This window comes from Mustela erminea, chromosome 18 (assembly GCF_009829155.1).
Source record: "Mustela erminea isolate mMusErm1 chromosome 18, mMusErm1.Pri, whole genome shotgun sequence".
Classification (NCBI taxonomy): Eukaryota; Metazoa; Chordata; class Mammalia; order Carnivora; family Mustelidae; genus Mustela; species Mustela erminea.
Window position 1 is genome coordinate 58,131,518 of NC_045631.1, and position 15,411 is coordinate 58,146,928.

Below are 15,411 nucleotides of genomic sequence, written 5' to 3' on the forward strand. Positions count from 1 at the left end.
TAGAAAAGGAGAAGGATCTCAAATCAAAAATTAAGCTTTCACCATTTGAATCCACAGAGTGAAAAACAAACTAAAAAAAAAGGAAGGAAATAAAGATCAGAGTGGAAGTCAGTGGAGTAAAACCAGAAAAACAGTAGAGAAGATCAATAAAACCCAAAGCTTGTTCAGTGGAAAGATAACAAAATTGACAAACCTGTGGCTAGACTGAGAAAAACAGAGAAGACAGCTTAGGTGAAATGACAAGTCCTAGAAAAGGATAGAGTCCACCAAACTGATTTAAAAAGAATGAAAAATCTGAATGGGCGTATAGTAAATAAAGATGTTAGTAATTACAAATCGTTTTTAAAATAAGCTCTACACCCAGCATGGGGCTGGAACTCATAACTCTGAAATCAAGAGTCACATGTTCCACCAGCTGAGCCAGCCAGGTGCCCTAGTAATTACAGTTCTTGCCACAAGGAAAAGCCCAGGTCATCCAGGTCATCTTGGCTTCATTGGTAAATGCTATCAGACGTCAAAACCTAATACCAAACCTTCACACACCTTTCCAGAAAAGAAAGAAGGAGGAAATGCCTTTTTTTTTTTTTTTTGAGGATTTTATTTGTTTATTTGACACAGAGAGAGAGACCACGAGAGAGGAAACACAAGCAGGGAAAGCGGGAGAGGGAGGAGCAGACTCCGAGACAAACAGGAAGCCCAGTGCAGGGCTTGATCCCAGGACGCTGGGATCATGCATGACCTGAGCCGAAGGCAGATGCTTAATGACTGAGCCACCTAGGCACCCTGAGGAAATGTTTTCTAACTGATTCTTTGAGGCCAGGATTGCCATGGTCCCAAAGCCAAAGATATCACAAAAAATTAAAACCACAGCCAGACAGCCAGATCCTTTCATGAATCTAAGTGCAGAAATCTTCAGCCAAATATTAGAAAGCCAAGTGTGGCAACGTGTGGAAACGATTATGACCAGGGGCATCTGGGTGGCTCAGTCTGTTCTCCGTCTGACTCTTTTTTTTTCTTTTTTTTAAAATATGGAACACTTCACGAATTTGTTTGTCATTCTTGTGCAGGAACCGTGCTATCTCTGTATCATTCCAGTTTTAGTGTATGTGCTGCCGAAGTGAGCGCTCCATCTGACTATCTCAGCTCAGGTCCTGATGTCGGGGTCATGAGTTCAAGCCCCACACTGGGCTTCATGCTGGACGTTGAACCTACTTAAAAAAAAAAAAAAAAAAGATTATACTATAAAGCTAAAGCAGTTAGGACAGTTTGGTATTGGCAAGTGGATAGACGTATTTTTGCAAATGGAACATAACCGAGTGTTCAGAAGTAAACCCTTACAGTGAGCTGATTTTCGACACAGTGCAAGGCATTTCAGTGGGAGAGAAGGTAGTCTTTTCTTTAAGGTTTTAAAGTATCCCTGGACCCAGTGTGGGGCCTGAACTCATCATCCTGAGACAAGAGTCATGTGCTCCACCACTTGAGCTGGCCGGCTGCTCTGAGACGCGCTCCTCCTGCGTGTCTGCACAGTACAGATAAACCATCCCTTCACACAAGAGCCTGACCATGAATGTATACTCCTAAGGCCAGTTAAGTGGAAACAGTCCAAGACCATCAACTGGTAAATGGATATTGGAAATGCGGATAAAGGTGTTTTTTGTTTTTTTTTTAAAGATTTTATTTATTTGATGGAGAGAGAGATCACAAGTAGACAGAGTGGCAGACAGAGGAAGAGGGAGAAGCAGGCTCTCCACTGAGCAGGGAGCCGGATATGGGGCTTGATCCCAGGACTCTGGGATCATGACCTGAGCCGAAGACAGAGGCTTAACCCACTGAGCCACCCAGGCGCCCCAAGAATGAGGTTCTGAGACATGCTGTAGTGTGGATGGATCTCAGTAATATCATAGCAAGTGAAAATAGCCATATTTCGTTTACTTGATATTTCCACAAAGGGCAAAACTACGGGGTCCAAAAGTATGTTAGTAGTTGTCCAGAGCTAAGGGCGAGAATGAGGAATGGCTTCAGTTTGGATCTTGGTGGGTTATGGAAACGCTCAAAATCCGGGTCATTGTTCTTACAGCCTTACACCACTGTAAATGTACGGACTTCGTGGAGGAGAAAAAGCTGCCCTTTTTTCTGAAGGCTTTGGTGCATACACACTGCAGACACTCTTGCATTTTTTATTAAAAATATGAGGATTGGTTCTTGTGGTTTTGTTTTCCTTAGTTTTATTTGGGGTTTATATTACCATTGCTATTGAAGGTTCTCTATAGTCAAGGTGGTAATGGGTTAGCAACAACAATCTTACTAACCAGCATTATATTTTGTGTGCCTGCTGTGTTTTCAAGAATAAGTCTTAATTAATTTAAATTATTGAAAAGTCACAGATCTTTAGGGTTTATAGAGGAGAAAACTGAGATCCAACGAGGGGGAGTGACTTGCCTAAGATCAGACAGTCCTGGCCTCAAACTGGAGTCTTGGAGAAAACTAATTTTATGCCTTTTGGCATAGATAAAAGAGCAAAGGGAAAGATGATTATAAAACAGGTCAGTGAGCAAACATATTTTAAAAATTAATCTTGCCAGTAATCAAAGAAAAGCAAATTAAAGAAACCAGATTCAGGGGGGAACATATTAAGTTGGCAGTATTTAAATATAATACTAAGGACAAAGAGCAGAGAAATCCTTCCATTAGTGCTGCTAGTATAGTGTGAAAACGGTCATGTACTCAAAAGACTAAGTTACGTTGTTGCCCATGAATGTATCTGTTGAGATTCAGTTTTGAAGTACTTTGGTGGATGTGGGTGAGGAACAAAATGAGAAACTCTGTGACCACCAGAAAGGCAGTGGGAGAGGGGATGGGGATGCTTCCCTTGTCATTTTGCCTATAAAGGAGGCTCCTGTGCTGTGAGAGCACAGCAGGGGTGGCAGGTGGAAGGAGCAGCAGGTTCCCTGCTGAGAAGGAGCCTGATGCAGGACTGGATTCCAGGGCCCCAAGAACATGACCCCAGCCGAAGGCAGACACCTGACCGAATGAGCTACCCAGGCATCCCAGCACTTTTTTTTTTTCTTAAGGTTTTACTTGTTTCAGGGAGAGAGAGAGAGAGAGAGCGAGAGAGCGAGCGAGCATAAGTAGGCTGAGGGGCAGAGGGAGAAGTAGACTCCCTGCTCATCTGGGAGTCTGACTCGGGTCTCCACCGCAGGACTCTGGGGAACCCAAGGCAGACCCCCAACCAACTGAGCCACCCAGGGACCCCTCACACAGCAGTTTAAAAAAAATTTTTTTGTCATCCCCCCCCCCTTTTTTTTTTTTTTTTAAGATTTTATTTATTTGTTTGACAGAGAGATCACAAGTAGGCAGAGAGTCAGGCAGAGGGGGAGGAGGCAGCAGGCTCTCCGCTGAGCAAAGAGCCCGATTCGGGGCTTGATCTCAGGACTCTGACATCATGACCCAAGCCGAAGGCAGAGGCTTAACCCACTGAGCCTCCCAGGCACTCCAGTATTTTTCATTCTTGTAGAAAGGTAATTATTTTCCAAGTATTATTTAGTCACATCTATCCTTTTGAGGGTAAAATCAATTTTTTTCTTTTTTTTTTTTAAGGGTTTTATTTATTTATCAGAGAGACAGCGAGAGAGGGAGCAAGAGCAGGGGGAGCAGGAGAGAGAGAAGCGGGCTTTCTGCTGGACAGAGGGTCCAATATGGGGTTGATCCCAGGACCCTGAGATCATGACCTGACCTGAAGGCAGATGCCCAATGACTGAGCTGGGTAGAATCTTTTCTTTTGAAATATGGAAAAGCGTTGTGGTTAAGACTTAATACACAAGTAAAGTTTTTTTTTTTTTTTTTTTACAAGTAGTTTCAACACAGAAGCGGGAGCGAGCATATGGTTGCCGTCTTTTAGTCTGCCACATAAGACAAGCAAATAAAAAAACTACCACCATCCACTCTTACCATTATAAAAGACATCCCTGTGTGAAGAAGTACAAAAGACACCATCTTAGAGGAGAGTCCTATAGCTTGAGTGAATATAACTTCATGAAAAGTTTACCTGACATCATTTCCTTTTCTTCTCATTCTGTGGAGTCATCTTGAGTGTGTGTGTGTGCGCATACACATGTGACAGGGGTATACATATATCAAAATTTACTGAATGGTATGCTTTATTATTTATTTATTTATTTTTAAAAGATTCCATTTATTTATTTGAGAGAAACACTGAGAGAGAGCATGTGAGGGGAGAAGGTCAGAGGGAGAAGCAGACTCCCCGTGGAGCTGGGAGCCCGATGTGGGACTCGGTCCCGGGACTCCGGGATCATGGCCTGAGTCGAAGGCTGTAGCCCAACCAGCCGAGCCACCCAGGTGCCCCTGAATGCTATACTTTAAAGATATGCCGTTTATTTTTCTCACTAACTGTTAATGAGCAGTTGGCACTGCTGTTTTAAGTATGGTCTTGGGAATTGTCTAGCCAATTCTGGGCTAGGTTTCTAGGAATGCCACTTATAAGCTAGGTAACTTTGGGTTTATTTTTGAAATTTCTCTGAGCTTTGTTTTCTCACATGGAAGATGCGAATAATATGCCTTCTATAGGGTTATATGATTAAATGAGATAGTAAATTTGACACCTCGTAGGTACACATTATCTTCTCTGTTCACCTTGCAAAGTCTTTTACTCGCTGTCACACATTTGAACTGTCATTATCTGTTTGTGTGTGTGTTACTGTAATTGCAGAGGAGTGATTCAAGCGTAGAGAGTGGTGGTATTTTAATCCTACCATAGACGTGACCATAGCAGTCACTTTGGTATGGTTTATAAGGTATGTGGGGTGGGGAGAATGTTTTACTCTGAAGACGCAGATGTGCTGGTTTATAAAATTACTGTGTGAGTAAAGACCTGGGACAGAGATAGAATTTGAATTCTGTATAGATTACTAGGATTTGTCCTTGTGATGATCATATTGTCAGTTTAATTTATTATGTTTCACACAAAGAAGCCCCAGTCAGGGTTCCAGAAATGCTTATAAATAGGTCTTCTGTGGCATTTAATTATCATAATGTGTAAAGCTTTATTCAGTGAGATCAGATACTTAAGAAAAATACAGTCACTTTGTCACTTACATGTAAAGCTTAGTTTTCCTCTTCATGTTAAAGGTATGTTAAAGAGGAAAAAAATGGAATGTATAACACATTGCTACTTGGCATACAGATTGTATGACTTATAAGACAGATGGTTCTGTTTGGGATCTATCTCGTGTGCTTAGACTTTCCAGTTTTTATATAATTATATATGTATACAAGTTTTCTTCTATTAGGGTATAAACTCCTTGAAGGCAAGATTCATGTTTGACTTTTTTCATCTTTTATAAAACTTAGCTCATTGACTTTTATAGAGTATGCACTGAGTAAATATTGCTTGGTTGATTGAATAAGTCTTCATATGTGTTAGGTTACTGACTTCTGATGGTGTCAGGTCTCTCTCCAAAGTTTGATGAGATTCCTAATGATAAGAAAAGTAAAGTGAGCAATAAGATCTCCTTTTCAGTTTCATTGATATCTTTCCTGGGTCCATAATCTCCAGTAATTTTAAAGCTTTATGTAATGAAAAGCAACTCTATGACTCAAAATGGTAGATATTCGTGACCTGGCATGTAACAGAAAGACAACTTTTAGGTCAGAAAGAAATAGCAGTTATTGAGCCTTAGCTTAGTGGTAGCATTGGATGTTAACATTTTTTTAAAAGATTTTATTTATTTATTTGACAACAGGGAGAGAGAGAGAGCGCACACACAAGCAGGGGAGCAGCAGAGGGAGAGGCAGGCTCCCCGCTGAGGAGGGAGCCCGATGTGGGATGTGATCCTGGCACTCCAGAATCATGACCTGAGCCAAGGCAGTTGCTTAACAAATGAGTCACCCAGGCACGTGGATCTTAACTTTTTAGATGGTCACAGATCCTTTGAGAATCCAGAAAACCTAAAACAAGAAAAATTTTAATAGTAAAAGAATTTATCTCCCAAAAGTTTTTCCTTTTCAGACAATGTTAATAAAAATTAATTCTTTCAGGGGCACCTGGGTGGCTCAGGCTGTTAAGCCTCTGTCTTCTGCTCAGGTCATGATCTCGGGGTTCTGGGATTGAGCCCCGCATTGGGCTCTCTGCTCGGCAGGGAGCCTGCATCCCCCACCCCCTAACTTTTCTCTGCCTAATTGTGATCTCTCTGTCTCTCTCTCTCTATCAAATAAATAAATAAAATCTTAAAAAATTAATTCTTTTGTATTTTAGTATTTACTATGAATTATCTAATAATTTTAAGAAGGGAAAAGCTATCCTCTTATGAAGCTAACATAATTGTAATACTAAAAACATGGAAATGATAGCAACAAAGCTAACTCAATAATAATAATTTCTGTCACATAGGGCGCCTGGGTGGCTCAGTTGGTTAAGCATCTGCCTTCTGCTTGGGTCATGATCCTGGGGTCCTGGGATCAGGCTCCACGTCGGGCTTCATGCTCAGCGGGGATCCTGCTTCTCCCTCTTCTGCTCTCCCTGCTTGTGCTCCGTCTCTGTCAAATAAATAAATAAATAAATAAATAAATAAATAAATAAAATTCTGTCACATAATTAAATCTTAAATCCTTTTTTTTTTAAGTTTTTTTTTTTTTCTAGTTTGAGAGGGAGAAAGAGGGTGCATGTGTTTGAGTGCACATGCTAGCAGGCAAGAGCAGGGGGAGGGGCACAGAGAGGAGAGGAGCAGACTCCCTGCTGAGCATGAAGTCAGATTTCATGACCCACTGAGCTGAAGGCAGATGCTTAAGCGTCTGAGCCACCCAGGTCCCCCTAAATATGAGAATTTTAAATAATTTACCAGCAAGTATAATTTACCAGTATTAGTATTATTTCCTTAAAATCTCTTTCTAAAGAAATTTTGAGACAAATGGAGCAGCCTGTTATATCAGCAGAGTGGTAAGACCGAGTAAGGGTTACCTTGGCAATGCAAGAACTCTTAAAATCCCACTAGCAGTAGATCAAGTAAGACCAAGTAAGGGTTACCTTGGGGATGTGAGAAATCGAACATTCCACTGCATTGGTAGATCAATTATAAGATTATCCTAATTGCTACATAGAAAGTTACTGAATAAAATGCAGTATCTTTTGAGACTTCTGCTTCCGGCTAAGGGAGACCAGTTGTGTCAGACGGTCACTGCTGCCAAGAACTAAAAACACTAGGTAGACCATAAAAAGCAACTCTTTGAAGGCATTAGACGTTACCAGGGCATTGAGGACTTGGAGGGGCCAAGATCCGCCAAAGAAGGGCAGTCAAAGCAGCAGGATAACTGTTTGGTGTCACATGTCTCCTCAGAGGCATTGGCCAGCTCAAAAGCTGTGACTGCAAAGCTGAACAGAAAACAGGTTGAGAAGCTAGATGGAGTGTTCAGCGGACTTAGGAGGCTAGGAAGCATAAAAACTGGGTTCAGGAATGACAGAGGAGGAAGGTCCCTGGTGAACATCCCCAGCTTTTGGTTGGGACCCTCTCCCCAAAAAGTTTTACCCTGGGAGGAAGGATGAACCTAAAAATCCTGAAATCCAGCTCTCACAAAAACTAAAACTTAGTTTTTAATTGCCTGAAATAGATTAAAATGATTCCCCTCTACTTTTAATTGCCTATAAAAGCAAACGTAAGCCTTCTCTGAAGCAGGGTAATACTGTCCAGAACCTTAGGTTATTGCTACAGATTTTCACAGTCAGTAAGTTTCCAGTGAAAAACCAGGCATATAAAAAGACTGAAAATTAAGGGGAAAGAAAGACAACAAGGACATCTACAAAAGATCCAGATTTTAGGGTTATCAGCCTTGGACTTTAAAATAACGTTGACCAATATTCTCAAAAAATTAAATGACAAAATAACAGAAGGGTTTCATAGCAGATTAATCACAGTTGAAAAGAGCATTAGTAAACTAGAAGACAGATCAGAAGAAAATATCCTTGCTGGAGCTCAGAGACAAAACGGCTGAAAAAAGAAATGAAAAAGAAAAATGCATTACAGACCAATCAGACACTATTAAAAGTCTAAAAATACTTATAATTGGAGTGTCAGAAGGAGAGGATAAAGATTGGAGGTAATATTTAAAGAGGTAATGGCGGGCACCTGGGTGGCTCAGTGGGTTAAAGCCTCTGCCTTCCGCTCAGGTCTTAGGGTCCTGGGATCGAGTCCTGCATCAGGCCTTCTGCTTAGCAGAGAGCCTGCTCCGCCACCCTCTCTCTGCCTGCCTCTCTGCCTACTTGTGCTCTCTATCAAATAAATAAATAAAATCTAAAAAAAAGGTAATGGCTGGGAATCTTCCAAAACTGATGAAAGCTGTGAAGCTACACATTTAAGAGTTGCTGTGTACCTGGGCACCTGGGTGGCTCAGTGTGTTAAGCATCTGCCTTTGGCTTAGGTCATGATCTCAGGTCCATGGGGAGCCTGCTTCTCCCTCTGCCCCTCTACCTGCTTGTGCTCATGCTCATGCTCTCTCTCTCTCAACTTAGTAAAATCTTTGGGATGCTTGGATGGCTCAGTCTGTTAAGCATCTTCCTTCAGCCCAGGTCATGATCCCAAGGTCCTGGGATCGAGTCCCCACGTCAGACTCCTTGCTCATCAGAGAGCCTGCTTCTCCCCTCTGTCTGTCTGCCACTCCCCCCGCTTGTTCTCTCTCTCTCTCTCTCTCTCTCTGACAAATAAATAAATAAAGTCTTTATTAAAAAAAAAAAATCTTTAAGAAAAAAAGAAGAATCACCGTGGACCTAAGCAGAATAAAGATAAAAATGATGCCTGGGTGACTCAGTCAGTTAAGCATTTGACTCTTGATTTCGACTCAGGTCATGATCTCAGGGTCATGGGATTGAACCCCACATTGGGTCTCTGCATTCAGTGTTGAGTCTGCCTTGTCCCTCTCACTCTGCCCCTCCCCCAACTAACTAACTAACTCTCCCCCCACACACAAATAAATAAAATCTTCAAAACAAAACAAACAAACAGAAAAGGGAGAGAGAGAGGAAAGAAAGAAAAAAGGAAAGAAAATGGGAAAATTGCTAAACCCAAGGAAAGACTTGAATTAACCAAAGGAAGAAACACATTACCTTCAAAGGAGCAACTTGACTTTGCTGAGGAAATAGACATCTGAAGACTTTGGAACCAAATCTTCAAAGTGTTTTGAGAAAATAACTGCCAACCTAGAAATTTATATCTAGCAAAAATGAAGGTAGAATATAGACATTTTCAGACAGGCAGAAACTTGTGAGAATTCATCACCAACAGATTCACACTAAAGAAATTATAAAGAGAGTTCTCAAGGTAGTTGGAAAATTATCCCAGATGGAAGTATGGACATGCAGGAAAGAATGAAGAGCAGTGGAAAGAGAAAATGGTAATAAATCTGAAGTTATGTTAACTGTATAAAACAGTAAAAATAATAACTGACATTAGCACAAAAAGCAGGAAGAGGCTAATTATAGTTTAAATATCCTGAGGTCCTTGTAAATTTATATTAAGAAAAGATTAGTGAGGGGCAGCTGGGTGGCAGAGTTGATTAAGCGTCTGATTTGTGGTTCTGGCTCAGGTCATGATCTCAGGGTCATGAGCTCAAGCCCCACGTTGGGCTCTGTGCTCAGCAGAGTCTGCTTGAGATTCTCTCTCCCGCTCTCCCTCCTGCCCCTGCATGCTCTTTCCCTCTCTCAAATAAATAAATCTTAAAAAAAAAAAAAAAAAAGAAGACGAAAAAGACTAGTGAGTCCAGGATATAAGGATATAATGCCTAAGGCAGCCCTTCTCTACATGTTTAGTGAGAGAAATTTAGTAAGGAAAAATAAGTCAATCCATAAGGAAATTTGTATGCATATAATAACATAGCTTCACAGTGCAAAAAGCAAAAATCAGCAGAATCAAAAGGAGAAAAGATAAATTTGTTATTGCTATTTCTTCCATTTGACACAAATCAGGAAGAGTAGAATATTTGTTTAACATGGAATAAGTTCTCAGACCCACTTTCCATATCATACTTAATGGTAAAACTCTAAAAGCAGTCTCTCACTATTGTTGTACCTAATAACCCACTTTCAGAATTTCTGCTTTCCATCCTAGAAACCTGGAGCCTGCTGGGGTTTGGAGTTCTTATTTTCCAAGTGGGGAACGCTTCCGCCAGAGGCTAGAGGGTAGTTCCGTCGAATCGTGTATGAGGCTGCCACCCACTAGGGACTCTGCCACTGAACGGGAGGACTCACTTTACTGCCTGGAGTGCTTGATCCTGATTCCTAAGGGGTAGAAGGGGCCATGCTACACAGTGGGGGCAAGGAAGACTGTTAATTTGGGATTCTCTGGAGTGTCTCCTTGTAAGCATGCACTGTTTTAAGGAATAATGAAAAACTGCACCCCCAAAAGGCAGGTCTGATGAGTCAGATCCTTCAAGAATGAGGGTTACGGTTATCCTGTCATTTTGAGAACCCTGATGACCTGAGGTTCTGATTGAAGGCAAAGGAGGTATGGGATGGGAAATGGAGAAAGAAAGTTATGGATACCATCTGTGCCCTCGTGATTAGGTACAGAAATGAGAATTGTAGTGATTTAGCATAGTTTTTCTTTGTTATGTCTGTATGTTGAACTTTTATTTTTCTTCTTCCACTTTGTATAGAAATTGTTGTGAGTTAATTTGACAATTTAGTCTTTAGAGAGAAGAATATTTAGTATAGCTGTACAGAATTTAAGAATTAGGGGCGCCTGGGTGGCTCAGTGGGTTAAGCCTCTGCCTTTGGCTCTCAGGTCATGATCTCAGGGTCTTGGGATCGAGCCCCGCATCAGGCTCCTTGCTCAGCAGGGAGCCTGCTTCCCCCTCTCCCTCTGCCTGCCTCTCTACCTACTTGTGATCTCTCTCTCTGTCAAATAAATAAATAGAATCTTTTAAAAAATACATAAAAAAAAAAAAGAATTAGTTAATATAGGGTACCAGGATGGCTCAGTCAGTTAAGCTTCTGACTCTTGATCTTAGCTCTGGTCTTGATCTCAGAGTTGTGAGTTCAAGCCCTGCATGGACACTACTTAAAAAAAAAAAAAAAAAAAAAAAAAAGTAGGGCTCCTGGGTGGCTCAGTTGGTTGGGCGACTGCCTTCAGCTCAGGTCATGATCCTGGAGTCCCGGGATAGAGTCCCACATTGGGCTCCCAGCTCCATATGAAGTCTAATTCTCCCTCTGACCTTCTCCTCGCTCGTGCTCTCTCTCACTGTCTCTCTCTCAAATAAATAAATAAAGTATTTTTTAAAATTGTGATTAATATAGGCGGTGATGGCTCCAGTGGCTGTTAGGACCGTGGCTCCTTATTTTGGGGAGAAGGCGAGAGCATCGTCATTTGTAAGAAGACAGCTGCGTGCTGTTAGGTGGAGACCGATTCTGTGGTGCTTTATACATGAGTCAACCGTGTGTAGAGGACAGAAAGACAGACTCTGCCGGTTATTCATTTGCCCCTCATCTTGCAGTCTGTGTAAATCCAAATCCATCTTTGCCCGGCCTTGTGCTGGTGGAGCTGGCCACTTGGACACATTTCCATTTGGCTAGTTGGCTTCATGTTTGTCTTTGTCCGCAGAGGCACTGGAGAGGGAATGTGAGGAGGAAGAGACTGTGGTGCAGAAGAGACGGGGAGTCCAGGTCGCTTGCTTGCTTGCTTTCTGGGGGGCGGTGCAGCAGTCATCGGACTAGCATCTGGGCGCGCTGGGAGTTCCTACCTCAGTGGCGCTTACAGAGCAGTTTTGGTCGCCTCCTTTGGGAGGATTATCTGCCACTCAGCAGGGCCCTCCTGTGGACCATCTCTGACCTGAGCCCTCTGTCAGGTTTGCTCCTGGTCACACGGGTGTCCTCTGGCGGCCACACTCTCATCCATGTGGAGAGAGCTCCACTTCTAAATTCTTAGCCCTTTATTCATACGCTCTCAGACTGAGATAGTAGATTTCTGCATTTGTTTTTTCTGGATCCCATAGAGACTTTTTTTTACCCTCTTAGAAGTTAGCCAACTTGTACTAGTTAAGAGGTCTTTCCTTTAGGCCCACCCTGTCCACAGTACTGGTGTGGATCGGACTCCAGCCGTCCCCGACTGCTGAGACCCCCCAGCATTATTATCTAGTCTGACCGAATGTCGCCATCTAAGTTCCTGCCGGCTAAATAAGACAGGCGTGTCCGTTTCCTATTGCTCCATAACAAATTACCACAAGACTAGTGGCTTCAAAGAACCACCAGTGTTATGGGTCTATCGGCCAGAAGTTCTGGCATGACACGGCTGGGGTCTCTACTCAGTGTCTCACAGGCTAAACTCAAGGTGTCAGCCAAGGCAAGTCCTCCTGTGGAGGCTCTGGGGAAAAAACACTGCTCCCAGGCCCATTCTTGTTGTGGCAGAATTCAGTCCCTTCTGGCTGAAGGACTGAGCTCCCTGCCTCTTTGCTGGCTAGCAGCGGGGCTGGGTCTCCGCCCTCAGAGGCTGCTGTACTCCTTGCCATGTGCCCTGCACTTCAGCAACCGTGTGTTCAGCCCTTCTCTTACTCGGAACTTCTGACTTCCTCTGTCCCTGACCTCTAAGCCTAAAGGGCTCCTATGATTAGCTCAGGCTCACCTGGATGTTAAGGTCAACTGATTTGGGACTTGAATTCCGCCTGCAGACCCCCTTTACAGCAGTGCCTACATTCGTGCTTGATCGAGTGAACTAGGACGCGTATGTGCAGCAGGAGGCAAAATCTTAGCAGGGGTAGGTGGGTCTTAGAATTCTGCCAAGCGCAATATGGAATAGAGATAAGAAATAAAAAGGTGAAAAGTTGGTTGTTTACAGATTGTATACCCAGGACGACCAAAATGATCAACCGAAAAGTTACTTGATGCAATAGAGATAGATCGTAACCTGACTGAACACCTACGGCCAGTAGCCGCACAGGCTGGCCGAACAGAGCTTGAGCCTGTACGTCCTGTACAACAGTAAGCTATCATAAAACACCTAGAAGTGATCTTAACATATATAAGAAGAAAGTAATAATTTCACTGAAAGAGGAAAGATTTTTTCAAATAGGAAAATTAAATCCTACAGAGGTTTCAGATCAATTAATTTGTAGGTTTAAAACGATTTTTTAAAGATTTTATTTGTAAGTAGTCTCTACACCTAATGTGGGGCTCGGACTTAACAACCCTGAGATCAAGAGTTACACGCTTCACCAGCTGAGTGAGCCACGCACCCATAAAGAAATTCTAACTTTTAAAAAATTACATATTTTCCTTTTGGAACATGACAGTGATTTTAAGTTTCATCTGGAAGGGCAAAAGCATAGTTGACTAGTTTCTTTTGATATTTTTTTTTAAAAAGATTTTATTTATTTATTTGACAGAGAGAGATTGCAAGTAGGCATAGGGGCAGGCGGGGGTCAGGCTCTCCACTGAGCAGAGAGCCCGATGCGGGGCTCGATCCCAGGACCCTGAGATCATGACCTGAGCTGAAGGCAGAGGCTTAACCCACTGAGCCCCCCAGGCGCCCATTATTATTATTTCTTAAAGATTTTATTTATTTGACAGGCAGCGAGAGAGGGAATAGAAGCAGGGGCAGAGGGAAGGGGAGAAGCAGGCTGCCCACTGAGCAGGGAGCCAGAGCCTGCGGGACTCAATCCGAGGACCCTGGGATCATGACCTAAGCTGAAGGCAGATGCTTTACCACTGAGCCACCCAAGTGCCCCTAAGCATCTGACTCTTGATCTCAGCTCAGATCTTGATTCAGGGTTGTGAATTGAAGCCCCAGATGGAGCTCCACTCTGGGTGTGGAGGCTACTTAATAAAACAGCCCCCCCAAAAAAAGTTAATTCACAGAAAATGAAGTTCAAGCAGATTAACAAATATAGGGGGAAATATTCAGTAATAATCAAAATATAAATTAAGGCCAATGAGATGCTTTTTCTGTTTGATTAGCAAAGATTAAAAATTATAATACTCTGTGTTTATGAGAATGTTTTGAAGGAAACACTCTTATAAGATCCAGCTAATAAAAGTGTACGTTATTAAAATACTTTAGATAACAGTTTGCTTATAAGTACTGAAACTCTTAATTATACCCTTTTGTTTTAGTGAGTTTGTTTCTGAAAATCTAAGACAATAATCACAAATAGAGAATAAACTAGAATAATCACAAATACTGAACAAACTACACAAAAGGGGATTAGTGATGAAAATAGTATAAAATGGGAACGCCTAAGAAAACAATGGGGGAATTGTTAAGAAACTATAGTCTGCCGACACAGTGAAGGTATTATGTTGTAATTAAAAATTAATAGTTGAGAAGTTTGTTTAGTGTGAGAATACCTTGTTAAAAATGAAAATAGCTGAATACAAAATTTTATATAAAGGATCATTTCAACCGTACCTTTCTTTTAAGTTTGGAAAATTCCCTAAAGTGAACTCAGGATCATGGACAGTGTAGATGAAGACAGTGGTCAGCTGTGTACCGGCACTACACTAATTAGCAGTGTTACCACCTGTGCCCTCCTCATCGCGTCTTTGCAACCTCAGAATTTCTTCTCTGCACTTGCCTGTCTGTGAATTTATTCTCACAGATTGCCCCTGAGTGTTAATGGTTCCTTGGTTAAAAACTCGCAGCTCCCTCCCTTTGCTTTTCTCTTGAACGTATTTATTTAGAGTCCAAAGGGTCATTATAATTAGCATCTTTTCCACTAATAGGTGCTACTCTACTGTCTGTATTCTTAGGCTGTAGAAACTTCTTCAGTAGGATATGAAACTCTGCAGTTGCTTTTCCAGTGTTGGGTGCCACCTGTTGGGAGCTGAATGTTTAAATCTATTTTGTGGTACATGTGCCCATAAATAAGTAACAGTTAATGGGGAAGATAACATTAATTTTTGGGGAAACTTTTTATACTTTTACCTGAGAGACACAAAGTATATAGGTTTAAAATGTAAGAGCCACATTCTGGATCATCTTCATTTCAAGTTACTGTGTAACTTTCTACAGTTTTCTACGTGTAAGCTCTGTGAAGGCAGGACACACAACGTTGGCTGGCACATAGTACACTCCCAGATTCCGAATGAAAGAAACTGCCAGAAACTGCCACGTGGTGGAAATGTCTCCAGCTGTAAAGTCCAAGTATAGAGACCTTCTTAGACTGTGTCATTTAGCACAGTGTATACTTTGTTGCCTTAAAACAGTTGTTCTCAGCAGGGGTGGTACTAACCCTTTTGAGGGGCATTTGGAAGTATGGAGATAATGTTAGGGCATCCCGTGATTGGGGTCAGCCACAGCGGTGTGTAGTGGGCGAGAGCCAGGGATGCTGGCTGTTCTGTAGTGCCTGGGCCAGTCCCACGCAGTGAGGACCGATGCTGCGTGCACCCTTCATGGCTTGCATACCCGTCTGCATGTATGA

At 42.2% G+C, this 15,411-nt stretch overlaps 1 non-coding gene across 1 annotated transcript; it reads right to left on the minus strand.

Moving 5' to 3' along the window:
* Positions 1–1,022: 1,022 nt before the first annotated feature.
* LOC116578573 lies at positions 1,023–1,125 on the minus strand. Its single transcript, XR_004280945.1, has one exon. It is a non-coding gene; the product is annotated as a U6 spliceosomal RNA (small nuclear RNA).
* Positions 1,126–15,411: the final 14,286 nt, after the last annotated feature.